The following is a 14,026-nucleotide window of genomic DNA, read 5'->3' as shown; positions in this document are numbered from 1 at the left end:
TCTTAACTTGAACTATTCATCCAGACGAAATGTCCCATTCATCCCAGAATGATGTTCTCTAGACTCGTGACTTGAACTATTCATCCAGATGAAATGTCCCATTCATCCAAGGATGATGTTCTCTAGACTCGTGGCTTGAACTGTTCATCCAGACAAACTTATATATTCATCCCAGCATGATGTCCTCTATTCCTTAACCTTGAGGACCGTCCTACAGTTAATTCCTAATGAAGCCTGGAAATAACTATTCATACCGGACAAACTTAGTTCCTATGGGACTATGATCGGATACAAAGTCATTTCCTACCAATGCACATTGGGCTCGTACGTAACAATTTTTACACTGTTCGTACGTATGAATTATGATTGTACGGGATGATCGAGTATGTACAGATTTGGATTTTTTTAGATTTTGGATGATTTTTTGTGTCTTTCATATAAAAGGTCCAAATAAAACTATCTTGTAATATTTTTGTCCATTGGTCTTTGTGCAAATTGAAGGGAGATTGAAAGATTGAGTGTGAGAGAGTGTTTGAAGGAGGATTCTTACTACTGGAGCGTGAAGGGTTCACTTGATAATCAAAGGTAAAAATCTCCAATTGAGAACTGTGATTGCTTCACTCTTTTCTCTCATCCTTCTAGATTTTTTTGTGAGAAGATATTTCAAGGAGATCCGATTCCTTGTGGACACTCGAGGAGTGTGAATAGCGGGAAGATTCTCTCCCTACACTTGGAGAGTGTGAACAGCGAAAAGGTTCTCTGCCTACACTTGGAGAGAGTGAACAACGGAAAGGTTCTCTGCCTACACTTGGAGAGTTTGAACAGCGGGAGGTACTCTACCTATGCTTAGAGGGGGTAAAAGGATGACGGTTCTCTACCGCACCTGGTAGTGGTGGAAGAGAGTTTTTTTGAAGGCTTCTCCGCCTTGCTATGGGGGAAAAAAGAGAGACACTAATTGGTAATAGTGCAATACCTGAAGTGGGAGACTTCAGTGAGTGGATGTAGGTCGTGTTTGACCGAACCACTATAAATCTTGTGTCTTTTTATTTTTTCACTTCTTTTTACTTTACTGTTCTTGTGTGATATTGTGGTTGAAAATCCTTTTCTAAAATTTATCATAAGTTTTTTATCGATTTAAAATTTAAGATGATTTTTTTTTTAATATACCAATTCACCCCCTCTTGGTTAGTCGCTGGGATATAAGCTTAGGACTAATAACCTAATTCATTTTTAACAAGTTTCAACAACCACCACCATGCCCCAATGAAATATGGGGCTGAACAACCTAGTTAACCTTGTAATTTCTCTGCCATACTTTACAGTCACCTTTATTAAAAAAGCAAGTTGTCCGGTGCTTACTCACACAATACTTAGCAAACATAAACTTAGCATAGAGGCTCTCATTAGCATGAAAGGTGTATCATAACTTAACAGAAAAAGCATAAGCCAAATTATACGTACTAAGGCACCCTCATCCAACACGCCACATCACTTATCTCAAGAGGACCATATAATTTTAGAATTGCTATAATCACCTTTCCAAAAAAAAAATATTAAATAATTTATCAATTCTTTTACAAACCGTATGAGTAGGTTGAAGAGTTTGGAAAATATAAATTTGGAGAGAGAAATGAACACATCTATTGAGAATTAATCTACACCCAAATCTCAAAAAATTAGAATTCCAGGATAAAACCTAGTTCTACACCGAAGTAATCAAATCATCAAAAAGAAAAGTATTTTTTCTACCTTTAAAAAGAGGAACCCAATGTACTTAATAGGAAAGTGACCTTACAAAAAACTAATTAGGCCTTTGATAGCCACAATACGGTTATTAGGCCCATTCTTGGAGGCAATAAAAAACACTTTTGCTTGTTCATAGAGAGCCCACAAATAAGTTCAAACTTATGAAAGGATCCCATAAGCCTATTAATCCTATTGAAACAAGCATTTGTAAAAATAATAAAATCATCGGCAAAACATAAATGATAAATAGGAAAACCACCCAAGCTTTTAAAGTAGAGGATAGCGTCATTCTCAAAGAGGTTAGAAAGGCCTCTAGAAAAATACTCAACAACAATAATGAAAAGGGCAGGGGAGATTGCATCACCCTATCTTAAGCCATGATAGGATTTAGAAAAACTAGTGCTTTCGCCATTAACAATAATAAAAAAATAGGATCATTCAATGTATTTTCTGATAAGACTGATAAAAATTGAATTAAAACAAAAAAATGTATAATATTTTAAAGAGATTTCTAATCAATATTATCATAAGACTTAGAAATATCAAGTATCAAGATAATATTGCCACCTCTCACCTTAACATCTAGGTCATGAAAAAATTCTTGGGCCAAAATAATATTATGACCAATAGCCAGCCCCTTGATAAAACCCATTTGATAAGGGGAGAAAATTTTAGGAAGAATAGAAGTTAAACGACTCATATGAATTTTTGAAATGAACTTACTAAAAAAGGTGCAGAGGCTAATAGGTCTAAAATTATTCCAATTACTAACAGAGTTGCTTTGGGGATGAGAACAATAGTAGTATAAGTAAAAAATTTAGGAATAGCGTGACTAGCAAAAAATCTATAACAACACAGTAAAGATCATAACTAATAATATGCTAAGCTTTCTGGAAAAACTTAGTGGTAAAACCATCAGGCCCAGCCACACTGTCATCATTCATGCTATAAACATGCTCTTTTATTTCTTCTAAGGAGGGGGGTTTAGAGAAGAACTCATTTTCATCTTGAGATATAAGATTAGGGATAATATAGGGGTAATCTATATGTCCAGGAGTAAAATCCTTAGTGAGATTAATTTAAAAATGTTGAATCACCAAATTAGCATGTATCATCTTAACAAACATCTTTAGTAATAGAGCCATCGTCATGATTGATTTTATTTTTGGAGTTCTTGGCATGTTTCATCTTAACCAACACATGAAAATATTAAGTATTATTGTCACCTTCAACAACGTGCTTTGAAACCACTTTTTCTTTCCATAAGCCTTCCTCTTGAGCTTGTAATTTAAAGAGACATTCTTTAGCATCCCTATGCAAACTAAATATCTCATCAGAAGGAAATAATTAACAGCTGAGCTCAATAGTGTTCTCTTTATCTTCAGCATTCAAGATATTGGTGAAAATATTTTAAAAACATTTTGATTCCACCAATTAATAATCTGTTTAAGTATTTTTAGATTAAACCAAAGTCTCTTTATACAAAGGATAGATTTATTAGGTTGTATAAGGGGCTTACCCATTTTCCTGAACCACGTGTAGAAAAGAATCATGAAGCAACCACATGTTTTGAAATATAAATTGAGGTAAAGAACTCATATGCCTAGTCTTAATGCTGATTAACATAGGAGAGTGGTTAGAAAAAGTTCTACTAAGATTCTCAATAAAAATAGAATAAAAATAATTAAGCCAAATATTGTTAAACAACACTTGATCCTACCCTTGCAATAAATGACCACCATTCCAAGTGAATTTATTACCATAGAAGCCAATGTTAACTAAATTATCATCCATAATCATATTAATAAAATCCTCTATAGAGTGCAAGATAGGATTATTTCCCCTAATACACTTAGAGGAATAAGAAATAGTTTTAAAATCATAACCAACAAGCTTGGGCAATTTTTAAATACTATGAAAATTAGTGAGTGTCTCCCATAAAGTTTTTCTAATATTATGAGAAGAGACAGCATAGATAAAAGAGGCACAACTGTTCAAATTTAAAAATTCAATATTATAATGAAGAACTTGAGTGAGATCTGTAATAACATCTATTTAAACAGGATTCTTCCATAACACCCAAATCTTATTGGTAGAATTAGATATAGAATGCTGAATGCCCAAAAACCAAGATGTGTTAAGTAATTTAGCATAGGTAATGAGAAGTCCAAGCAAAATTAAAAGATAAACATTATAAAATACAACATAAGTTCTTAACCATGAACCTAGAGGAGGAGCATCCAATGCTCCTAACATTCCAAAAAATAGATATAAACATAAAAAAGATGCTAATGATTAATTTGCAAATGGGTGGTCCTAGGAGATTGTAATATGATGTTCTTATTTTTCCTACCTCTCATATTTCCAAACTTGGTATAAATAGTGTCATTATAATCTATGGAAAAAAACATTTATCCACAATATCCATATCCTCTATATAAAAAAAAAGCTTTGCCATGATAATTACAGTTTCAGGGAAGCTTACTATCATTATATAGACCCACATGCCTTACCTCCTGAGGAAATTAACCATCCTTAAAGTTATAACCATCCTCCACAATTTCATTACTACTCATGTCAATAATCTTTTCCTTCCACAAAAAAGAGCTGACCATCCTCCTGATTATTCATAATAGATTGAGAAATTATAGTTTTAGTACAAATATTATTGATCATTATAAATTCCATATCAAACAAACTTTTGTAAAGAATATAAGGACTAATATAAGATGATGTAACAATATTTTGATTAGTAGTGATAGCAAACATTTGCTCATCCACATTTCCATAATTGATAGGTAAGAAAGAGATAGAGTTGATATTATCTCCCTGAACATAAATAGGGTCATCGACATTGATGGGACGTAGTTTAATATGAGCAATGGAAAATTGTATATTTTTCTCCAAATTATCCTACGGTTTAGGGATATTTCCCTCAACCATTCCATGATTAGTAAACTCATCATCATGAGAAGCTGAAGGAAGAACATTTCCTTGAGAGTGTTTGAAAGAATCCTTCTCCTTATAAAGATGAGGATGTAACCTATAACACTTATTTAAACCATGGCCGTGCATTTTATAATAAGAACAAAAAATGGGTAGATTTTTAATATCAACTTTTTGAAAATAACTATTCAACTCTGACCCAATCTAGATCTCATTAGGATGTTTCTTAGATATATCTAACTTAACTAAATTATGAGCCACATATGGATGAGAGATAGAAGTAGTAGCTTAGTTCATCTGTAGAGGCCTACCAAAAATGAACGGAAGAGTAAATCAGATCTATGAATTAATGAAATGAAGTCTCAGATTTAAGAAGGAAATCAACACATAAGAAATAGGGGATTCCTCACGAACATTAAAATCTGGGATCCATTTGAGAAATATCATCTTGTAAGCTTGAATATAGTAAGATCTCCAAAAGAAAATGTGGCTATAATTAAGATCATTAGATAGTTGAATCACCATGTGTCTCTGGTCCAGCATACCAATATGAAATGAACTTGAAAGTTTCATATTAACAAAAAAGTATGTATAACATCCAAATTTGGTCATCGTAGAAGAAACAAGCCAACAAGGATAAAGCAAAGGGAGTGGCCAGCAGAGAAACCATGAAATCATCGAACATCATACCAGGGTAACCCTTAAAATAAGTTTGAACAAATTGAAGTTTAGTAACCAAAGAAGAGCCAACCAAAACATCTTTAAAAGAGGAAGATTTTCCATAAGGAAATGGATTAGTCATAGGAATCGACAATGACAAAGTATTCATCTCCCAAAGCTAGGAAAACCAAAAAGAAACTCAAAAAATAAAAAAAAAAATGAGAAAAGAAGAAATCAAGTAAACAAATCGAAGAGAAATGAGCAACAAATCCATGCCTACTAGAGCTTGCGCTACGAAACCCTAAATCAGCAGGATTATTACTAACTTTTCTTTTTGATTATCTCCATACTTCTATGAAAAAAAAAGGATTAATTCCTGTTCTAGCCTTTTAAATTTTAGCATGAGATTAATTCTCATTAAAAGTTTTTTGTGCTCCCAACATCTCTATATCTTTCAAACTTTGCATCCTACTTGTGTTGTTTGTAACAAGCTTAAAAATTATTTAATAATTTTTTTTTTTAAAGGTACCAAGAACAACTCTTAAATCATTTAGTCTTCTTGGAGTACTTGTTATAGGGTTTTGGAGGAAGGTGCCTTGGGTTGTAAAAATATGTATGACGTATCATATGCATTTGGTATCAAATTGTGGCTTAACTTTGGTGCTAAACTTATTTCTTAGGCTAAATTGATGTTTGTTAAGTATTGTGTTGGTAAGCATCCTAGTATATGCTTTTTCAATAAGGGTGATTATTTAGTTTGGGAGAGACTTTGCAAAATTAAATGGGTTACCAAGCCTCAAATCCAATGGGGTCTTAGTGGTGCTATCATTTTCTTTTAGAAAGACCATTGGTTAGGTGCCCATTCAATTGACTCTCTCCTTAATATGTTTTTTACTATTATTATTAAGGTTAATTAATTTATTATAGATAATAATTAGGACTATAATAAACTCATTGGAATTCTTCCTAAATCTATTATTAACTAAATCTTACATCATTCTATTAATATTGATTATGATAATTTCTTATCAGGTAATATTTCTAATACTGGCATGTTTAGATTAAATGATGCTTGGAATGCTTTAAGGTTTTTTTCCCAATATTTAGCATAAAAGTATTCCCACCGATATTTCAACTTTTATTTGAAGAATCATGCACAAATTTATTCCTATTATTGAGAATTTAATCAAAAGAGGCTTTATTTTACCATATAATTGTTAATGTTACTATCATGCAGAGAATATGTACCATGTGTTTATTTCTAGCCCTAATATTATCATAATTTGGATTCATTTTTAGCATATTCAACCATTTTAGTGCTAATATATTCATTAATGCCTTGATTAATTCTTGATTTATTAATTTTAGTGGTTATATTAGTAATAAGATTCATTCTCTTGTTTTGTGGTACATGTGGCATGCTAGAAATAACTATCTTTTCAATAATATTTGCATGGACCATCATCTGATTATTAAAAATATTATAGGCAAAGTTTTAAAGCTTCAGTTTGCTAACCTTTTATCTACTAAAAATTTTAGGGGCTACTATTTTGTGGCCAAAGATTTGGGTGTCTCTCTACAGACTATTCATCATTTGGAAGAGCTTATGTTGGTTTATTGATATATGCCCTCTTTTAATATTTTTAAACTTAAAATGCTGATGGTTTGGTTAAAGACTCTACTTATGGTTATGGTGGTATTATTAGAGATGATCATGGGAATATCATCATGGCTTTTGTTGGCACCTTACACAAGTGTTTTATTTGGCCTCTTACATAAGTTTTTATGTTGGCCCCTTGCACAGGTGTTTTATCATTTATGTCGAGCATTCAGAGATTGTACATGGTCTTAAATTATGTATTTCTCTTTTTATTTCTAATATTTAAATTGAAGTGGATGCTACATATAGTATTTATTGTTTAAAAGAATCTGAAGATATTATTCGAAATCCATATTTGTTTTATCTTTTTAGCAATTTAAGTAGCATTTAGTTTTTCTTAACTATACCATGTCTCATGTTTATTCTGGAGGGAATTCTTCCACTGGTTGGTTAGCCAATCATGATTGTAATCTAGATCTCCTTACTGATTTTAGTAATCTCAATTTACTTAACTCTTTGAAAGGTCTCATTAGATTGGACAAAATTTGTTTACCCTAAGTTAGATCTTAATGTTTCTTTGTGCTTGGTGTTACAAATTAGGAATCAAGATTAAGATTGTATTTTTTTATGATAACAAAATATTATTGTAATGATTTTATTATTTCTTGTATCATATATTGAGATTTTTTGTTCATTTTAGGGTATACTAACATTTCAGGGAAATCATATACTACTCAAATTGCTAATGACTTCAAGATAAGGTAGAATATGATTTCATGTAATAAAGTTTATATTTTTCTAGTTTTAATTCTTGATTCTAAGTGAGTGTGATTGTAATTGAGTAACCATTCACAAACACATGGGAGAGTGATATTTTTTAAAAAAATTGATCAAACTGTAGAATCTCTAATCATATTATATGATTTATTAAGATTTGCCTACAAACTCTAATTACTCAAACACAAGTTAATTTTTTAAATTATTCGTACTGTATGATGTCTAGTCATATAAATGACTAATAGATTATGAAATTTTTTATACCATATCATATCAAATGAACTCTAATCATATTATACGATATATAATCGTATTGTATAATTTGACTTATTTCTCCTGAATCTGGTTACATAAACCAATTCTTCATTTTTGTAACTGATCGTATTATATAAAGTACAGTTATACAAATGACTGATAGTGTACAAAATTTTTTTCGTACCAGATTGTATCATATAAACTTATTTATTTTTGAACTGTTCATATAGTATGATGTTAATTCATACAGATGAATGAAAGTGTATGAAAATTGGATCGTAATAGATCATATTATACAAACTTATTCATTTTTGAACTGTTTGTACAATACGATATCCATTTATATTGACAACTCATAGTGAATGAATTAGGTTTGTACTAGATCGTTCTATGGGAACTTGTTCATTTTTGAACTATTCGTACTATACGATATCAAGTCATACAAATGACTGATACTGTATGAAATTTGGTTCGAATAAGATAAACCTGAATGATGGACAGTTATTTTGTATTATTCATACTGTTTGATTTCAAGTCATACATATGCTGGTACTATACAAAATTAGTTTTGTACCTGATCATACCATATAAATTTATTCATTTTTTGAACTATTTGTGTTGTATGGTATCAAGTCGTACATATGACCCATAGTATATAAAAATAAGTTCATCCCAATTTGTACTGAACAAATCCACGGATTTTGAACTATTTATACCAAACAATCTATTACCATACAATATGAACTGTGGATGGTTCTCATGAAAAAATATAATTTTTAGATGATTTTTTACGCGTTTTCTATAAATAGTGTCCTTAAACTATCATCCCTGTACTTTTCTTTGAATTTTCTCTTGAGAGTAACTATTTGGAGTGTTGTTGAGAAGGATTTTGATATTGAAGAGTATGAGATATAGTGAAAGGGAATTATGTGGGTTTCACAAGGTTTCCTGAAGTGAGGATCTCTATATCTTCTTCTAATTTCTTCCCAACTTCATTGGACTCTCTCTTGAGAAGATCTTCAAGACTGGATCGAGGTTCTCTGCCTTCACCAGGAGGGTGAAAAAGATGTGACAGTTCTCTTCCTTCACTAGGAGGGTAAAAAAGGATGTTTGGTTTTATACTTTCATAAGAAGGATGAAAAAGGATGCTTGGTTCTCTACCTTCACCTGGTGGGTGACAAAGGATGCTTGATTCTCAATCTTCACCAGGTGGGTGAAAAAGGAAGTGTAGGTACTCTGCCTTCACCAGGTTTGTGAAAAAGGATGAGAAGGTATGCTTCTATCACTTGGAAAGTGTAAAAGGAGACGGTTCTCTGTCGCACTGGGTTAGTGGAAGAGAGTTTGTAAGGGTTTCTCCGTCATGTTGTGGGGGCAAAAGGAGAGTCACTTTTGATTAGAGCAATACCTTGAAAAGGAGTCACTAGGCAGTGGATGTAGGTCTAGTAGGACTGAACCATTATAAAATCTAATGTTCTTATGTTACTTTTTATTTTTTATGCATTTCATTTCACTGCTCTTTATATCTGTTATGACAGATTATCTGTGAAAGTGATTTCTATAATAAATTGTATATTTCAAAATTAGTGCTTTTTATTCTTCTAAAAAGATTTTAAGAAAAAGTTTTTCAAAGTCCAAGGAATTTTTCTTAATAACCAATTCACCCCACCCCCTCTTGGTTAGCCTTAGGACATGTCTATAAAGTCTAAAAAACTACACAAAATTTCAAGTGGTATTAGAGCCAATTTCAAATATTAAAGTTTAGACTACTTTTTGAAAAATGATCATAGTTAATTTTTAAAATCGAAACACTATTGAAGGATATTTGATCACTAAATCACCTTTATTTGATAACATTCCTTTTGATTTCTAGAAAACTCGAACGTCTACTTTTCTACAATCACTTGATAATCACATACGGGTGTTATTACATGAAGGTTATGTTAAACCTACTAGAATAGTATATGGCATTAGAATTAAAATACCATTTACTGAATTGACTATATAAGAATGGGTCTTTGTATAATTAAATGCAAAATGTTTAAATAATTTATTTCATGCATTGAAATCTGAGGTTTATATGAGTGTTTATAAAACTAGAAAGAAAATTTGGGACAGGCTATGCATAACTTATGAAGAGACAAATGAGGTAAAACAAACTAGGTTGAACATTTTTTTACATGATTATGAACTTTTTTGCTTGAAACCAAATGGGTCAATTTCTAATATGTATACAAGGTTTACCAAGATTGTTACCTCATTTCATGCTTTAGGTAGAGAGCTTACAAATTTAGAAAAAAGTAAATAAAATTTTATGTAGTTTTCCTACTACCTATGATATAAAGATAACTGCTATTATTGAGTTTAAACATTTAAATGTATATTCTATTAATAATATACTTGGTTCACTTATTACTTATGAGCAAGGAGTGAATCAAAGATAGATTGATGCAAGTGACAAAAGGAAGGAGAGAAATATAGCTTTAATGATTGATGATTCAGAAAATGATCAATCAATGCTTAAAGATGATAAACATATTGATCTTATGACTAAGCATTTAAAAAATTTCCTTAAGTGAAAACAATGATGATGTCAAAATTAGAATAAAGGAAAGTTCATTAAAAATCTATGTTTTTCTAATGAAGTCATTTGTTATGAATGTAAATAGTCTGGACATTTAAAGATGGATTGCCTAAATCTCAAAGCTAATCCTAAAAAGGAGAAAGTAAATGAGAAAATTCATGTCAAAATGGAAAGAATATATTGCAAAGAGCTTTCTGGACTTACCCAGCTTCAGAATCTTTAGAAATAGAAGCGAAAGAGGAGGTTATAACTTGTACTTATATAAGATAATCTTGATTAGTTAGATTAAGAGGACATATGTGACCTATCCTATGAAAAATTATTTGATTTTTCTGAGAAAATCCATAATGCATTTAGACAACTCAAAAAATTGCTTGCAAATCTTAACATTGAGCATTTGAATTTACAAAAAGAGTATGAAAACCTTAGAAAGATCATGCAAATATAGATAACAATCACATGATTTTGCTAGAAGAATTTTATAATTAGAATAAGGAGCATGATTTATTGAAAATATCTTTTAATAGACTTGAAAATGATTTTAAGGTGTTTATGGTTAAATTAGATCAAAAAGAACATTAGTTAAAAGTTGATAATTCAGTTTTAGAAAGAGCTAATTCATATCTTAAAGAAAATTTGAATGCTTTCAAGGAAAATAAGACACCTCCCACACTTAAATAATTTTATAATACTGATTAAAAGCTAATAATTTTAAAATTTAAGAAAATATATTATAACTCACATAGATTGGAAAATCCTTTTCCTGGTGTTTAATATTTTTCATGTGAAATGATGGGACATATTTCCCTCACTTGTATTATTTATCATAAAAAACATCTAGTGTGGAAACCTAAGATGCCTCAATCACAACATATCAAACAAGCATTTAGATTATCATTGTCATGATGAGAACCTAAATTTATTTCGGTTCCCAATTTTAATGTTTAATTATTTTATATAAAAGCCCTCAAATAAGCACTCGTGAGAGCATTTGGTACCGGAACAGCTGATTTCAAAGCGTATGATTGGAGATGCATATCTATTTTCACTGCTAAAGGCTAGGACAGAAAGAAAAGGGACACTGGGAGATAACACCACTAGGAGCGTGATAACATCAGGAATGATTGGAAATACAAATAATTTTTAGATTGAAATTATTTTATTGGTAGAAGGCTTGAAACATAATTTGCAAAGTATCAATTAGCTTTGAGATAAGGGTTTTAACATAAAAGTTTTACCTAAAAGCTGCATTATAAGTCAAAATGGAGTTGATGTGTTGCATGGAGATAGGGTATATAATGCTTACATGCTTAATTTAAATTGTCTTAAATCTTCTAAAGCTTTTTTCCTAAAAATTGTTACTGATGAATCTTGGTTATGGCATAGAAGACATTGTCATGCAAACATGAAAAATCTTAGGAAGATTGACAAGAATGAATTGGTAAGAGGCATACAAAAATTATACTTCATTAAGAATCACCTATGTGATGCATGCCAATTAAGGAAACAAGTCAAGTCAATCTATTTAATTAAGGATTTTAGAACTAGCAAACCCTTAGAAGTTCTTTCACATGGATATCTTTAGACCTTGTTAGCACACTAAGTCTAGGAAGCAAAAATTTTGGGCAGGTGATTGTTGATGATTATTCAAGATTCACTTGGTTTTGATTCTTATCTTATAAGAGTGAATCATTTGAAGAGTTTAGAAATTTTTCCACTTGGATTTAGAGAACACTAGGTGGTTATATTCTTCTAGTTCATAGTGATCATGTAAGAGAATTTAAAAATAAAAATTTTGAAGTTTTCTATAAAGAACAATGGATAGATCATAACTTTCTAGCCCTTAAGACTCCTCCATAGCTTGGGATTTTTGAAAGGAAGAAAAGAACTTTAGTAGAAGCAGTAAGAGCCATGTTGGCTAAATATTCACTTCTTAAATATTTTTGGACTTAAGCGGTTAATATAGTATGTTATGTTCTTAATAGAGTGAACTTTAGATCTAAGCTAAAGAAGACACCCTATGAACTTCCTAGAGGTAGAACACCTAACCTCTCGCACCTACATGCCTTTTAAAGTAAATTTTGCATTCATGACAATAGAAAAACTCTTTTAGGAATGTTTGATCCTAAATCAAATGACGAAATTTTTTTTGGTTATTTAAGTGTTGGCAAATCCTATAGAATTTTACAAAATGGACTTTGTTAGTAAAGAAGACCACTCATGTAGTTTTTTATGAATATAATATTTATAAAGAGAATAGGATGAAAGAAGAAGATATTGAAGAGAATACCCAAGGAATTGAAAATGTAACTATTGAAAAAAATGGTTAAAATTAAAATAAATTGCCTAGAGAAAGAATATATCCTTAAAGTAATCCTAAGGAAATGATTTTAGGAGACCCGAGTGAACGTGTTAGGACTAGGCATGGGCTTAGCAAAGAAGTGTACCACTACTCATTTATTTCAAAGATTAAACACACTAATATGAATTAAGCACTTCTTAATGAATTTTGGATTTTAGCTATTCAGGAATAAGTGAATCAACATGTTGGAAATGATGTTTGGGAATTATAGAAAGACCAAAAAATTAAAGTATTGTTGGAACTAAGTGAGTTTTCAAAAATAATATGAAACATTTTGGTGTAGTTGTTAGAAATACGATATGATTTTTGGCTAAGGGGTATAATAATATAGAAGGAATTAATTTTGAGGATACTTTTACCCCTATAGCAAAAGTTGAAGTAATAAGGGTTCTTCTAGCTTTAACCTATTTTAAAGGATTTAAATTATTACAAATGGATGTTAAAAGTGTCTTTTCTTAATGGGGTAGTATGCTGAACATAAACATCTTCTTTTACTACCCCATTAAGAAAAGACACTTTTAACATCCATTTGTAATAATTTACAAATTATTACAAATGGATGTTAAAAGTGTCTTTTCTTAATACTACCCCATTAAGAAAAGACACTTTTAACATCCATTTGTAATAATTTGTAAATTATTACAAATGGATGTTAAAAGTGTCTTTTCTTAATGGGGTAGTAAAAGAAGATGTTTATGTTCAGCAACCTCTAGGTTTATAAATTCACAATTTCTTAATCTAGTTTATAAACTAAAAAAAAGCATTGTATGGACTAACACAGGTACCTAGGTCAAGATATGAATGGTTAAGCATTTTCCTACTAGTAAAATCTTTTGTCAAAGGAAGTGTGGATACAACTCTCTTCATAAAATGGGTAGGAGATGGCATTCTTATTATTGAAATTTATGTTGATGATATCTTATTTTGATTAACACTGCCGTTGCCAGGTCCCAAGTCCTGGATGAGAAAAGTGGAGGGTTGCGTTAGGTAGTCGACAACCAGCGTAAAACTTGTCGAACAAAAATGACATGAATCCTTTAAGAAATTGTGTTAATGCTAGGGCGTCCCCTGGAAGCGACGCGCTGTATGGCCTGAATAC

The sequence above is a fragment of the Dendrobium catenatum genome, unplaced genomic scaffold (assembly GCF_001605985.2).
Source record: "Dendrobium catenatum unplaced genomic scaffold, ASM160598v2 fragScaff_scaffold_28, whole genome shotgun sequence".
NCBI classification, from domain to species: domain Eukaryota; kingdom Viridiplantae; phylum Streptophyta; class Magnoliopsida; order Asparagales; family Orchidaceae; genus Dendrobium; species Dendrobium catenatum.
The sequence above is the reverse complement of the archived record's forward strand: the minus strand, read 5'-3'. Positions refer to the sequence as shown.